At 35.8% G+C, this 16,358-nt stretch overlaps 1 protein-coding gene and 1 pseudogene across 5 annotated transcripts in view; both read left to right on the top strand.

Annotated features, from left to right (window-relative positions):
• The window catches only part of PPFIA2 (PTPRF interacting protein alpha 2), a 478,405-nt gene that overhangs the window by 140,795 nt on the left and 321,252 nt on the right, over positions 1 to 16,358 (top strand). The gene's annotated exons all lie outside the window — the stretch shown is intronic.
• Positions 6,788 to 7,316, top strand: LOC115519374 (annotated as a pseudogene).

Here is a 16,358-nt window from a genome sequence, read left to right as displayed (position 1 = left end):
CATCACTTCCCAGCAGAAAAATGCAAATCAAAACCACAGTGAGTTATCATCTCACACCTGTCAGAATGGCTAGAAAAACATCCACAAGAAACAACAAGTGTTGGTAAAGCTGCGGAGAAGAAGGAACCCTTATGCACTATAGGTGAGAAGGCAATCTGGTACAGCAATTGTGTAAAACAGTGTGGAACTTCCTCAAAAAATTTAAAAATAGAATTACCCTATGATCTAGTAATCCCACTACTGGGTATTGTCTATACTTTATTCTTAACCCAGAAACCAGAATGATTCTTTTAAAACATTGGTCAACCATTTAATCATGTCTCTCCTCCCCTCAAGGCCTTCCATAGCCTTCCACCCTGCCTCCTGTCTTACTCAGAATGAAAGCCAATGCCCAGTTAATGCCCTATAACATCCACCATAATATGGCTTCTTGTTCTCATTGTGATTTCATCATCTAAAGCTCCCTTGCTCATGTACCCAGCTTGGGACACCACCCTCCCTTTTCTTTATTCACACCCTGAGCATGCTACCACCTTAGCACCTTTGTATTTCTTCTTTGCTTTACCTTATACCCTTTTCCTTTGGATACCTCCATGGCTCATTCTTCACCTCAAGTCTGTTTCTGTTCAAATGTTACTTTTTCCTGGGGGCCTTTTCTAATTACCTTTTAAAAAATTCAGTTCTCCTATTTACTCCACTGGGAGATAAGCTCCATGAGGAAAGGACTGTTTTTTCTGTTTTGTCCACAGTAGCATCCTCAACAGTTCAAACAGCTTTATAGAAAGTATGTATACACACACACGCACACACATACACACACACACACACACACACTGATTTCCTAAAGTACACATGTATATATGTATATACATATATACACAAATAAAGTATATATACATATATATATACACACATGTATTTGTATATATATACACACATACACACAAATATATATTTTTAAATAAATAAATGACATTTCTTTAAGTTCTTTCCTTTAATATTGAAATATGTAAATAATATACTTTATCATGGGTGTGATAGATGTTAAGGTGCCCTTACATTTTGTTAAGACATTTCCTTTAATATCTAAATAATATATCTATCTTATCATGGGTATGATAAATGCTAAAGTGCCCTTAACATTTCTGTAGATGTAAAGGGGGATTTTAAATTTGCCTGCCATTTGCATCAAACTTGTTGCTTCTGATTTATGCTGCAGGCTCAATTCCAATGACCTTAGATACTCTTAGATACTACCAGAATCTGTCCTCTCCTTGAACCTACTTGACTCATGCATGGAGGCATTTCCATTACCTTCTTTCCCTAAATTGTAACAAATACAGCTTTTTATGGATAATTTTAAGATAATGAAGGTATTACATCACCAAACAGAAAATAATTTAAAATCAGTAGTAGACATAATAGTTCATAAAGTTTATTGGTCATTCTCTGCCTCAGATTATGTCTTACTGGCTGTCTCTCACATGAAAGTTTGGATATTTATATCTTTATATCATTCTAGGTTTTAGTTATAGTCTAGGTGTAAAAGTATAAATGTTGGTACATTTTAACTTATAGATTATAAAAACTACTCAGTAGATCTGGTACTGCATCATTTTGGACCCAGAGGACAAATTTGAACCATATAAACCTTTATGTTTCACTAACCCTTAATCTAAGTGTCATTGTCATCAGGACCAAAGCTCCTAAGAATAGAAGGAACATTTACCAATTCAGGTGCTCCTGGTCCTTCACCAGGGAGAAATAGTTAGCTTTACTCTGAATCCAGGGAGGAGACGCATACAAAAATATCAAGCTTCTGTGACCATTGCTGAATGGTAATTTAACTCAAAAAGATTAGCAGTGTGAATGTATTCACAATTTTTGGATTTTAATTTTTATAATATATGTATAGGGGTTTTTATTAAAGATTACTTTAAAAATATCTCCATTTAAACAATTTTATTATTATTTATTTTTAAATTCTAATATAAATAACTTACAGTGTTATATTAGTTTCAGGTGCAAAATATAGTGAATTGCTGTATCCCCAGTGCTTAGTACAAAGCTGAGAACATTATAGGCACTCAGTTTTTAATTGTTGAATTGATGAATCAGTGGTCCAATTTAAAGAAGTTTGTCAGGAATTTTTTTCAATAGAAGTGCCATGGACATCAGAAGCAGAACTTTAAAATATGAAAACTTCCCAGTTATTGAGAAATAATAGATTATTGACTAAATTTTAGTCTTCTTGGCCCTACCTCTTGTATTTAATAATTAGTTGAAGCTAATTATTACCTATGTTCATTTATTCAATGAATATTTATTAACTTTATGCCAAACATTATGGGAATGAATGCAACAGTTAATAAAACAAAAAATGCATTCCTTTATAAAATGAATAAATGTCATTTTTCACATATAGTGCAATGGAGAAAATAAAGCTGACTAAGGGAATAAAGTGTTGCAGGGAAAGAGTGGGGACATACTTTTTAGACCGTCTTCAGATAAGAACTTACAGAAGTGCTGACATTTAGGCATACCCTTAAGTAACTGATGGACGGAACCATCTGACTATTGGGTGGGCTGGGGAGAGAGCCAGGCAAAAGGAGCCGCAGTTGCAAATACCAAGGAGGCAACATCAATATGGAATTTGAAATCACAGGTCACTAATCCCTCTTCCCTTGTTCTAGTGCCTGTTTCTCTTCACTCTTCTACTTCTTTCCATTACACTTATCCCCTCTGACATACAATTTAATTTACTTATGTATTGCTGGTTTCTGCACTTCTTCCCACTGCAGTGAGAGCTCTACAAAGAAGGGTGTCTGTCTATTGTGTTTACCAATATATGCTAAATGCCTAGAATAGAATCCACCTCATAGCTGGTACTCAGTAGATCTTCATTGTATCAATTGACATTATATTTTGGGAACTGCAAGGAGATCATTTGGCAGTGGACAGTATATAGGGGTGTGGTGGCATGAACTGAGGACAGAATTGTATTTAGGGACTTTGTATTTTCTTCAAAATATGACAGGAAGCTTCTGGAAGGTTGAGAGTAAGAGAATGCAATGGCCTGATTCACATATATAACAGATCTTACAGGCTGCTGTGTGGAGAACAATCCACATTCTCCAACAGCCCCCAGTTGAGTGTACAAGCACACCAACATGCTAATAACTCACCTTTTGCAGACTTTAGTAAGGGCCACAATTGAAGTGTGGACTAATTGTGTGACAGTAAAAAGTTTCTGGACTGATAAGACTTCATAGATGAGGGGGCACTGAAACTAGATCTTGAAATGAGTAAAAAGAAAATTCCGGGCAACCAAAAACAATTGGGCAAGGGATAAACGAAACACAATTGTTGTTGTGTTGAATAAAGAAATTTGGAAAGTCGTTTTGGATTCTGAGTGCTGAGAGGGTAACAATGACAGTAAGTTTTTTTAAATACATTATCTCCGTTTTTACAATGAGTTGAAACCTATTTTAATCCCCACTTCAAAGAAACCTGATGCACAGGAAAGCTAAGTCAAAGCTTTATTCATCAAGAAAGAAGCATGGAGATTTGAACTTGGATCTGTTGGGTGCTAGATCCCATGTACTGAGTTGGTGATTTAATAATAATACAATCAAAGTTCGAAGAATTATCCAATTCCTTGCATCTAATAAGTTCAATCACATTAATATTTATTTTGTATGACTGGGGATGCTAGAGTGTGTAATGCTGTCCAAGGCATCGTAATCATGTTACTGATTATGGCCCTTTTGATATTAAAGCAATGCATTTATAATAAGAATTTCTGTCTTTGTTATGAAATGTTAATATTTATGTTCCTTTCATTTATTTATGTGTGGTGAATGTCAAGTACAAGGCAGATAAATTGAAGAAATTAATGTATGCCCATAATTTATCATGATATAATAAACTCTTGATTCTGTATCTGCATGGCCTTCTAATCAACAAGCTGAAAAATTGTGACTTGACCATAGTCATTTAGATGTCTACATTTCCAACCAGGAGGTTGTGATTCAGGGCATAATAATAACTTATAATAATTCACTAATACTCACATTCATTTAAAATGAAGTTTTGCTGAGGTCATCCTCTGCATGGTGTTTTAACTTTTCATTCCTTACTTAGTTATTGGACAGAAGAAATTACTGATAACACAAAATTGGTCACATGACCTGGGCTTAGAAGAGAGAGGAAACATTAAAAATGGAATTACAAAAGTCTTTTTTAATGTTTTATTTATTTTTGAGAGAGATGGAGAGGCAGAGTATGAGCAGGGGAGGGGCAGAGAGAGAAAGAGAGAGAGACAGAATCCGAAGCAGGCTCCAGGCTCTGAGCTGTCAGCACAGAGCCCAAAGCAGGGCTCAAACCCACAAACTGTGAGATCGTGTCCTGAGCCAAAGTCATACGCTTACCCGACTGAGACACCGAGGTGCCCCAAAAATGGAATTTAGTGGAGAAAAGGTGAAAAGATAGACTTCTCAAAGAAGAAATATTAGCCAGTGGCTCTTGAGGATAAGCACACACCAGATCAGTGTTTCTCGATCTTGCTCACATTGTAGCATAAAGAGGAAATCATAAAGTTTTCCATTATACTAATGTAGACAGAGGAGGGTGCTCATGCCTAGTATTGAGTACCTCAGGAGCTCTGGAAGTCCCAGGATTTGACAAATCACTCTGAAGCTGAGAGACTGGTGTTTCAGTACACCTGTAATCTGTTTGCAACACACCGGCTGGGAAGCTCTGTCCTAGTTAGCTCAGAATGATTCATGGTATCACCAAGAAAAGCAGGACATTTTTATCTTGCTTATGTTCGGTTTGACTATAAAAAAAGAATTCCACTACATCAGCTATCCCTTAATCCTGTTTGCACATTGAAAAAAAAAAATCTGGGGGGATTTAGAAAAACACCATTTTGACATCCTTAAACTAATTACATAAAAAATCATTAGCGTTGAGGCCTAACCATTGGTATTTTTTAAAGCACCATAGAGGATGCTAATGTGCAGAACATTCTACTCCACTAGATGATTACTAGTGTGTTCTATATCTCTAACCATCTAGGATTTTAAGTGATGTTAGGAGATAGTCTATAGCAACCTAAGTTTGGAGAAGCCATTGAATATGTGGATGCTTTGCAGGGACAATTAAGGAAAACCCGCAAAAGAGACTGTCTTTCAGAAAAAGTGCAAACCATTGCTAATGATGCCTAAGAAGATCCCCAGAGTTAAAACTGCCTGGAAGCTTCCCTTTCTCCTTGTGACAAGATTCAAGTGGAAGTATCAGTCTCAGACTTTGAGATGAGAGAAGAAGAGATAAGGATAGGGGCAAATAGATGTGAGATTGTAAGAAAAGGAATTTTAGTATAAAACAACCCTTAATCTGCCGCAAATGAGTGAGCAAGCAGCAAAGAGAGGCCTTAGCAGACTGGAGAAATGTTTATTATTGACCTGCTATGAAAGGAATGTAAGGTATGAATGGCCAGGCAGTACAGAGAGTACTGCTGAGGTTGAGGATTATGAATTTGTCAGTGTTTTGATTATCTGAGGTGCTCCAACAACACACATCAACTCACATTGTAGCAGAGAAGCTGGACGAGTGGATTAATACAACTGTTTACTGAATGGGTCAAACAGAAGTATATTAAGAAAATAGAGTGAGGGTTTTGGCAAGAGAATGAAAGATATGATGGACCATGGATTCTTGGTTGGGTATAGAGAGAGTGAAAATGGGAATTAGCAGATAGATTGGGACAGAACTTGGTCAAATGGTATTTATTTTCATGATGTCCAAGAAAAAGTGTAGTGAAAATAAGAGAACACGAGAATGGAAGAAAGGGGAGTCACATTCTGGGGAATACGTTCCCCTCCACTCTAGGTGGCTGGACTCCCATTAGAGTAATTCTTCTGGCCCCATTAGAGTAACTTGTATGCCCCCAGGAAGAAATGGCTTCCTTAATAGATGAGTTTGATAGAATGAACTGGGCATGTGTGACTCATCCCTTTCCTCCCTTCTGTTCTCAGTCTGTGGAACTGCCTCCTCCAAAGAGCATGCATTCTAAACTGCTTTCTGCCATGCTATAAAAATTCTAGCTTCTAGCAACCCACCCATTCACAGCCAAAGCTTTTAATTGAAGAAGTTAAAATCAACTGATTTGCTTGCATGTCTAAGCTTGTTCTTTAATATAGGTATATTTTATTATTCTCTCTCTTTTACATGACAGTTTTACATGACAGTTTCATACCATTTCCTCACTTCTTCAGACATTCACTACTCCCTCCCCTAAGCTGACTCTCAGCTGATATCTCAGCTTCCTAAGTTCCTGAGCAGTTACACAAACCCCCACCACTATAGTTACCAGCAAGGGAAACCACATGCTCTGCCTTCCCACCTGTTATGAAAGATGGTGTTGTCTTCTCTCTAAAGCCAGTGTCTTCTCTCATATGTTCTACCTCCTTTCACCTACTGAAGGACATTTCTCCAGAAGTTCACCTTCTTCACCTATGATGAGCCTACATCACAATCTTTCACCTTCTGCTAGACCGTCTCCCTCAGCACAGCTTGTTCGTATTTCTTTCCCTCCTTTCCTTGTCAGTTACTGTCTCATTTCTTTGGTTCCTTGTACAGCAGTGTGCTTTAAAAGCATTGTATAAACACATGGTTTCTATTCCTCTCCTCCCATTTCATTTTAAATTTACATCGATGAGGCTTTTTGCATGTTGTGCATGCCCCTTCCTTTCCAACTCTGGACCAGGACATAGCAGGTGCCGAGATGTTGATGCCCAGGAAGAACCTACTGCCATTTATGAACTCCCTTTCAAGGAGGGAGTGATGGTGGCTAAGAAGGATGTCCACATGCCTAAACACCTTGAGCTGGCAGACAAGAATGTGCCCAGTCTTCACGTCATGAAAGTCCTGCAGTCTTTCGAATCATGAGGCTGTGTAAAGGAACAGTTTGCCTGGAAACATTTCTATTGTTAGCTCACCAACAAGGGTATCCAGTATCTCTGTGATTACTTTTACCTGCCCCCTGAGATTGTGTCTACCACTCTGTGCTGCAGAAGTCCTGAGATTGGCAGGCCACAGCCCAGAGTTCTGGAGAGTGACCTGCAAGACTCACACAAAGGGAAGCTGATAGACACCTATAGACCAAGCGCTGTGTCCCCTGGTGCCGACAAGAAAGCTGAGTCCGGGACTGTCTCAGTAATAGCATTCCAGTTTAGAAGTAGATTTGGTCATAGACGTGGTCAGCCACCTCACTAAAGTTGGAGGAGGTTGTTTTGTGTTGAATAAATCTGTAGTCAGAAAAAAAAAAAATAGGCTTTTCTCCCAACCATCTGCTGAATCCAGTGGCCAGTGCTCAGTCCTTGTTTTAATTGATCTTTCAGCACCATTTGATACAGATGATCACTCTTGCCTACCTGCTTCAGTGCTCACCCCTGGACTTCCAGGACACATCCCTCTCTTAGTCACCCCCCCCACCCCCACCTCACTCCGCTGATTTGTTCCTACTCATTCTCCTTCGCTGGTCTCCCAGGACTCTTTATTTTTGGAGTATACTAGGGCTTGGGTTTGGACCACTTCTCTTGTCTATTTACATTCACTTCCTGGTGACTTCATTCCAGTTTTTTGGTTTTCAGTCTGTATGCTAATGTGGTCTACTGATTTGTATATTCAACTGTCAATGTGACATCTCTATTTAGATGACTAATAGAATCTCAAACTCAACATGGACCAAATTGAACAATTGGATTTTTCTCAAACCTGCTTCTTTCACAGCCTTCATCTCATTGGTAGCAATTTCCTCCTTTCACTGCTCAGGCCAAAAACCTTGTAGGTGTTCTGGATTCCTTTTTTGTCTTTCACAAACCACTTCTGATTCATCAAAAGAACTTGAATACTTCCAAAAAATTAAAATAGATCATTAGATAGCCAATCACCAAAGAATTATTTCATGTGTGAAATCAGTTAGGAATTTATTAATTCCATTTTCATATTGTATACTGAATTAAAATCAGTACCAGATAAAGAAGTACCAAGATGTAATTTTGATTTATGGTGTGCCTTTGTAATCAGATAGAACTGGTTTCAAATGATGTGACTTTCCCATTTGCCTAAGATGTGATCTTAGACAGTTATATTTCCCTAAGACTCCATTTCCTTATATATAAGTGAGGAATAAATACCTCCTTTTAGAAGGTTTTGTAAAGGACAACTCTGGCATCCCTATAAATAATATCATTCAATAAGTAGCAGCTATTGAATTATTGTTCTTGCTCTTAAACAAAATAAGACAGGATAGTGATTGGCTTTGTCTTTCAAATGAAATTCTTGGAAAAAGTCAAATTAAGGAGAAAATAATGTACCCGCTACCATGGCAACTGAGGCAGTAGAGGCAGTAGAGATCTTAAAGAATAAGAAATGATAGTCTAAAGATTGCTTTAGTCTATATTTTCCACAGTTTTGACTAATATTGCCTTTGTTCCTGTAATCTTATAATCTTTGTAATCTTAAACATGGGATTATGAGTAGAATGTCCATCCCTATAAATTAATGTTTTTTTAAATGTTCTGTTATTCCAAGATAGCTATGATAACATTATCTGAAAAGCTCTTGTATAGAATTGATCACCATTATGATTCTTCTCTTCCTCTCATCCTATCAGTTAAACCTGTACCTTCTGAGATGGTATAGACAAACTATTTAACATCAAATGAACTATATGAAGAGCATTAGAACATCTGCTTTGTTTGCTTGGAATATACCTTTCTTCTCTTTAATATTATATTTCTCCCAAAACTCCATGAATGTGTACATGGAGATGAATTTATGTGTGTGTACGTTTAAGTGGGTGGATACATGTAAGTTTGCAAAGTTTCTTTCTCATTCTATTTCATATTTTTTTAATGTTTATTTATTTTTGAAAGAACAAGCAGAGGAGGGGCAGAGGATCTGAAGCAGACTCCACTCTGACAGAGGTGAGCCTGATGTGGGGCTTGAACTCATGAACCAGGAGATCATGACCTGAGCTGAAGTTGGAGCTCAAGTGACTGAGCCACCCAGGGGCTCCAATCTGTTTCCTGTTTTTTAAAATCTATTTTTGAAGCTTTTTGAAAAAATCCATTTTCTAAACTACTAGGCAGCATTATTTAATACAAACAATATGAGTTGGTAGTTAGAATATCTGTGATTTGTACATTCTCTCTTTTTGTTTTTCATTTATTCACCAACAACTTGACTATTATGTACCAAGAAGTGCATTCAGCCCAAACTTTGAATGCTATATATACACCACATATTAACTATAAGAATCTGGGAATAAGAATAAGTATTTTTTGAGTTCTCAAGACTAGTCAGCAAGTCAAAATGAGATAATTACTATTAAAATACAACCCATGAAAAGAGAGAAACAAAACATCCAGAGGAAGATGTGTCAAGTATTTCCCAAATATTTATTGGGTGCCTTCTCTATGCCTTGTGTTGTGCTGGTTTTGTTAGTTATAGACAAGAAGGTCTATATAAGGCCCCTTTTGCACACTAAGGAATCTTACTTCATCTCAGACTTGAGCTGGAAATTATGCTTCTTGATTTAAAAAATAAAATAAAAATTCTGTATCGGTTACTGAGAATTCTTTTGCATCCTGATGCGGTAATTATGGTGTATAGTAACAGAGAACATCTATGGAAACTGGACAATAGATAAAGTAAAAAAGATTGATTTATCCAGAGTGGAAATATTGGTCACAAATAGCTAAGAATTTAGCCAATTTCTAAGAAAAAGGGAAATTTAATATCAAAACTGTACTATACAATAGTATAGTGCATGTACGGTATATCCATGTTTAAGTTCAATATGTAATATTCTATATGTAGGTCTCATGCCATAGAATAGACCCAGTATTTCTCAACTATTTATGTTTATAAAAGTCAGAACTCAGAAACCCCTTCAGATGTTATAAAAACTTAAACTATGTGGGCGTCTGGTATCCACAGTGGTAGATGAAGAAATAACATCCTGTCATAAAACTGTAATGTGAGATTTGTAAACCAGGCTAATGACATGTATTTTAGAACATGAGAGAAGCTTAACAAAATATAGTAAAATTATTGAGTCATAGAATTATAGAGTTCTAATCAATCAGTATTTTTTTTTTTTGTTAAAGGACCAAAACAAAACAAAGCTTAATCCTGAATTTCAGACAGTTTAATATTTTTAATTTAAGCATGAAGATGTTTATGGGCTATTATAATACATGTAAATATTTGTGAAAAATGTCATTCAAGCAAAGAGAAACCAAAGTGCAAAAGAAGAAGGATTATGGAAAGAAGATACCATTTTAAAATTTTCTAATTTGAGTTTGGAAGACAATATATATGCAGGTATGTTTGTGCATGTATGTGTACATATGTGTATGCACATGTGTATAGTCATGCATGTGTATAATGCACACACAAAACATACATGCTCATAAATATATACATGCATCTACATACCTGCCTGTATCTAGACATATATAAAAAACTTTATGAGATTATGTGAAAAAAAAAATAACCCAACACATTATCATCAAAATGTGAACTGAAAGCATATTTAATATTTTTGTCTTGTTACAAATGGAAGTTTGGAAATTTCAATATGCTTGATTTGTGTTTATTTATTTAGTCCACATAGCTACAAATCTTGAAGGATCACAAAGGGTTCTATATTTATTTACTTGAGACACTCTCAATGAGTACTTAAGTAGCTAAAAAAATCTCTTGAACTTGGAAGAAAGTCTTTGAGGCATTACAAGTTTTGTTTTGTTTTGTTCGTTGTTTTTTAATTTGGATCTTCTAATGTAAGATCTCACTGCTGGAATTGATTATACCTGTTGGTGGAGTGTCTCATTGGCTCACTACAAACACAGTGAGTGTTTCCTTTCACTTCATTCACCTGCCCTTCATTTCTGTTCTAACCTGTAAAAGGTGTCTGGCACTTCATTGCTCTTCGATAAAAATTTTTTGAATAAATGCATGAATAAATGAATGAATGAACAAAACCTGCCAACCTATGCACAAGCAGCTGTGACTCTCAGGAAGGAGACTCTGAGGCAGGGTGTAAAAGTAAACTTACAGTTTTGTCTGTGTACACAGGGTCATCTTTGCTCAATCTTGTAGAAGTCATGATATGAAGAGAAGGATGCAGATATATAGAGATGCATAAATATGACTACACATTTAGTAGGTAGATATGATAGATAATCTAGCTGGCAATATGTACTTAACTAGCTTCCACATGCCATCCATATGGATCACTAGGATGTATTGCCCATCTGGACTGCAAATTTCACTCCATCTGGCATGACTTCTAGCTGAACGCTTGGCTAGAGAATTCTTTGTTATCCTATAGTGTTATGGTGTAAATTGTAGTGATATCTCTCTTCCTCGTCCTTGTCTTTCTCTCTCTCTTTCTCTCTCTCTCTCATTCCTATTTTTGTCCAGTATGGCATTTTTCCTCCTGAGCATTTATCAGAAACTAACAGCACATGAACAGCCCTTTCAGTGTATTTCTTTAATTCCCCAAAGTATTATCACTCTAGCAAATTTTTGAGCTTCTTATTCAATACCTGTAAATGAACAAAAAAAGGTGTATTGAATTGCTTGTATTGAAGTAGAATATACCGAACAGTTATTTGTTTAAAAGGTTACATTGAAGGGATATAAAAAAAGTGTGAGCTGAATCCTCCTGACAGTATATGGAATAGTAGACTCCAAAGTATGTTTTTGAACTTTTTATCAAATCAAGTTGATAGCATACATTTCATAAGGCTTTAAGAATAATTATTCTCAGAGGCCAAGAGGTGGATTCAATGACTTCTGGGAATCTTCTCTGTAAATCTATTAAAAACAGTGTCTGGCTTCAGGACTTTTATTTTACCCATTTTTAAGAAAGTGTAATTTAGTTATCCTTTTACTTTCTCATTTTCGATTTCCTTCTGTAAAAATTCAAGTGGTTGAGACAGCTAGAATTAAACTTTTCTGGAGTTTGTATTCTTAATTTCTTTCTTTTGAGAAGAGATCTATCTTGAGAGATTTTTGGGCGGTGGTCTGTGGGTAGCAATTAAAATGGACATCTTACCAGTACTTGATGTGGTTGGTAGACATGGCCCAGAAACTAATGAGTCCTGGCCTGAGCACAGTAAGTTTTGTTTCACATAGTAATATTGTACTATCTTTCACTTTTGAGTTAATACTTAAAATAGTGTTATTATAAATTGAACGCAATCAAACTAAGAATGAAGTTTTTGACAAGCCAAAAAAATCTTGGAAAGCTATTTGGAAAACTTAAGAAAGATGTCAAAATATACTAACCAAAAGTATGAAAATATGTCTCTACATTTTGTATATTTTTTGAGATAAGAATGTTCTTGCTTTACTTGATTTCATAGAAATGGGGTGTTGACCAGGTTAATAAGTCTCTTTATTAATTTCACTTGAGAAAAGTTTATATATGAGAAAACACGTCTAACACAGTTACCTCAGGTGCCCTGAAATGCTTTCAGTCATATTTCCCAAAACATTCCCTGTCATCTTGTATGTCTTCATGCATTGTTCCTTTTCTTCCTTCAACCTCCTGCCTTTGCCAAGGTCATTTTGATATATCCCTGTGTTAGATACTTTTCAGATGAACTCAGTCTCCTTTACATTAAGTCAGTCATTAGCACTTACTAAACTTCATGTCAGTTGTCTTGTTAGTTAATAACCTCTTAGTAATCGATGTCTCTCCCACCAAATTTAAAATTCCTTAATAAGGACAGAGACTGTATCTCTTATAATTATGATGCTAGGGCCAAGAAATAGTACCAGACTTCTATAACCAAAATGGACAAGGCAAGGTTCTGTATCCTTTCAATTTTCAGATGTGGACACCACTTTCCCTGTTGGCTACCAAGCAGAGAAAGAAAGTTATCTTCAAATAAACATTCAGTACAATTATATACCATCATTATCATAAATAGCCTGCTTAGAAAACAAAAGTTTGGGGAGGAATGTATCTTTTGGCAATTTCTGCAACATTTAGAGTAAAGCACTGTATTTAAAATAATTATATATTTATACTGTTTCTCCTTCCAGCTTGCTCAACATTAATTCTTTCTTCCCCTCCCCACACAAAAACTGTGAAAAAGAAAAACCTGTACCTTTCTTGGCCAAAAAGCTTCAGAATTCCTTGCTGAAATAGTTTGTTGGTTGAGGCAAATTCAGCAAATATATGAAATTATGCCGGGGATATGTAATATTATACCATGGATATTTGATTTACTGGCCTTCTAAATAATAATAAGAAATCTAGTGAATCATATGGTCTGTATTATATCAGAACCAATTTACAGGTAAGCATAAAACACACAGGTTTTATTTGCACCATAATAATCTATTTGGCAAAAAATAAATAAATAAAAATTCCTTTAAAACCTGGGTTCACAAGAAGCTTCACATTTGTTTTCGAGACATTGTTTCCACTGATAGCTCTTTGAGGAGCAGACTTACCTGGCCCTGCCAACCATAAGAGGAAGTATCTCTGAGTGGGAAAAACTAAAATTTTTTACATACATAGCTAATTACCAAAGCTAGTATGCCTGTATACTTATTTTATTTAATTTGATAGTCATTTGAAAGAATCCCATGTAGCCTAAAAAATCAGAAGGGAAAAAAAGAATATTTAAAAAATATAAGGTAGCTGCTTAAATAATCATGAAAAAGAAAGCACGATTTTTCTATTTAAATTGCAGTGGTAGAGTTATAGTTAAGATGACTAATAGTTTTAGTAACTAGGTAACTCATGCAGGAGGAAAAAAAGCAGTTTTAAAAAATAATCATTTGTATGCTCAAAGGAAAAAAAGGATGAGAACACATCAAAGGGAAATAGGAGCCGACCTGAAGGACATCCCCGTAGCCAAATCTGGGACGATTTAAGCATCAAAATAAATTATATTGTATAATAACTCTACGTATAAAACAAATATCTCTGAGTTCATACTGGTAGAAGTAAATAGTTGAAAAAATAATTATAGATGAGGCAAATCTTCCCTACAGAAAAATTCCACTTAATACATATAAACACTACCCTCCCCCAGGATGTAAAGCTTAATTTTACCACTTTCTATCACCTCTTGGAGAATATACTAGACTTAGTGGCCAAGTTCCAAAGAATAGAGTATGGAAAGGAAAACATAGTAACTTTACAGTAGAGAAACCTGGCAAACACCACCTTACCAAGTGATGGTTAATATCACTAGTGATAGGTGGATATACTCCCATGAGGTTGTGATGAGGTCACTTCATTAATATATGATGAGGACACTTTACCTCTGTGGTATTCTTCCCTAAAACCCATAGCCCAATGCTAATCATTAGGGAAACATCGAATAAAGTTAATAAAAGCATCAAAGCAGGGTAGCCTGTGGGATACTTGGCCAGTAAATCTTAAGTCTTCCAAAGATTATCAAGATCATGAAAAACAAGGAAAAGCTGAGAAGGTGTCACAGGCCAGAGGAAACTCAGGAGACACGGAAACAAACTGAATGTGAAACCCTGGATTGGAACCAAGAACACAAAAGAGACATTAGTAGAATGACTAGTGAAACCATAGTAAAGTCTGGAGTTTATTTAATAATAATGTACCAATATCACTCAGTTTTGACAAATGTATCGGAGTAATACAAGATGTTAACAGAGAAATCTGTTGAGGGATATATGGGAACTCTCTGTACTATCTCTGTAACTCTTCCATAAATGTAAGATTATTCTCAAATTAAACATTTGTTTAAAAATTATCTTCTGGTTTATTTAGCAGTTTGCCGAGCAAACAATTACCTACTTGCAGAATTTACCAGAATGTGTGGGTCCTATCTAAAGAATTGAGAATCATTTTTCTGCTTCCTCCTCATTGATATAAATTTGAATCATAGTTGGCAAATAAAAGCTACAAATGAATAAAAGTTTAAGTTTTGAGAGCCCATCACCATCATAGTTTGATAGTCTTCAGGTTCAAAGCAGGTGGTTCCTGGTTGTTAATTATATATAACTATGCCATCTTAGATACATTCACAAAGTCACCACTTTGGGCTCATTCTCATCTCTGTTCTCCTGAAGTCTCCACCTTTGAACCATGTGTAAATGGAGCATTTATTTTTACCTCTAAAAAGTGTAAAGCCATCTGAATATGGTCTTTTATACAGACTGAATAATCTGTGTTAAAAGACATAAAAAATGAACACGCTTTGCAGCACAGCCTATATGTTTACAGTTAATGTTTTTGGATATCGACTTAAAAATCTTCATGTATCTAAAAGATAATTTTCTTTTTTTCTATATATGAGAGTTAAAGTTTTGATTTTTTAAAAACAAGTGTATTGTCCTTTTTTAGTTAACTTTGAAACTTAATGATTTTTGAGTTAAAATGGGAGAAGTAGAGTAATGATTATGCTCATATTGTGATGTGCGTTAAGAGTTCAGAAAAGTAGAAATATTTAGTGCATTTTATTTGATAATACTCCTAGTATTATATAGCTTTCCTGAATTGTATGTCTTGAGCCTTAATGTTCTAGTCAACTATAATATGCTTTGATCTCTAAACTTAAAAATATTCTTCCCTTTCAAAGAAAAGGATTTGTACAAAAGTCTAAAATCTCATTGAAAAGGCTGGGAGTAACAAAGAGATCTGGAAACATACAGAAATAAGAGTGATGGAACAATAATTTGTTGCTAAATACGGCTTTAAACAGCATACGAAACATGCTTCAGGTTAGTCAGAAGAGGTCCTCTGTATTACACTGTGCGCGCTTCCCTGAAATGAAACTGTATGTTATTGGTTAACCAGGATATTTAGCATAATCACTCTGCTAGACTGTGGTGGAGGGAGGTGATTATCACTGAGAACAGATGGGCAGGTCCACAGCACTGCCAGATTCTGCACAAGCTCCATTTATTGTTGGTTCTTGCTTTTCCCCTTCTGTGTTTTAATTTTTTAAAAAACATTGTACGTTCTAAAGAACTAGCTGCACAAAAGGTCGGTGGCTGATAACCTTTCAGCTTAGATTTCAAACGTAGGAGAAAGATTCAAAATGCTATCACTGTGTATCTATGAAGGATGGGGCAGATTTCATTTTACCCTCTAGCCTCCCTCAATGCATGCACGGATTTATCTGTACGCTAAGCTCTCTGCTCTGCATCTGTAGCTCCTTGTGGATTATATTGTCTCTGTGATCAGAAATGATTTTCTCGGATATGAACACCGTTTCTGGCTCCCCTAAAGTGCATCCTCCTAATGGGACCCGGTTTTACACTTTTCAAGTAAGTGTGTT

This window comes from Lynx canadensis, chromosome B4 (genome assembly GCF_007474595.2).
Source record: "Lynx canadensis isolate LIC74 chromosome B4, mLynCan4.pri.v2, whole genome shotgun sequence".
In the NCBI taxonomy this organism is placed as follows: domain Eukaryota; kingdom Metazoa; phylum Chordata; class Mammalia; order Carnivora; family Felidae; genus Lynx; species Lynx canadensis.
This window is presented reverse-complemented; position numbering and strand designations above follow the sequence as displayed.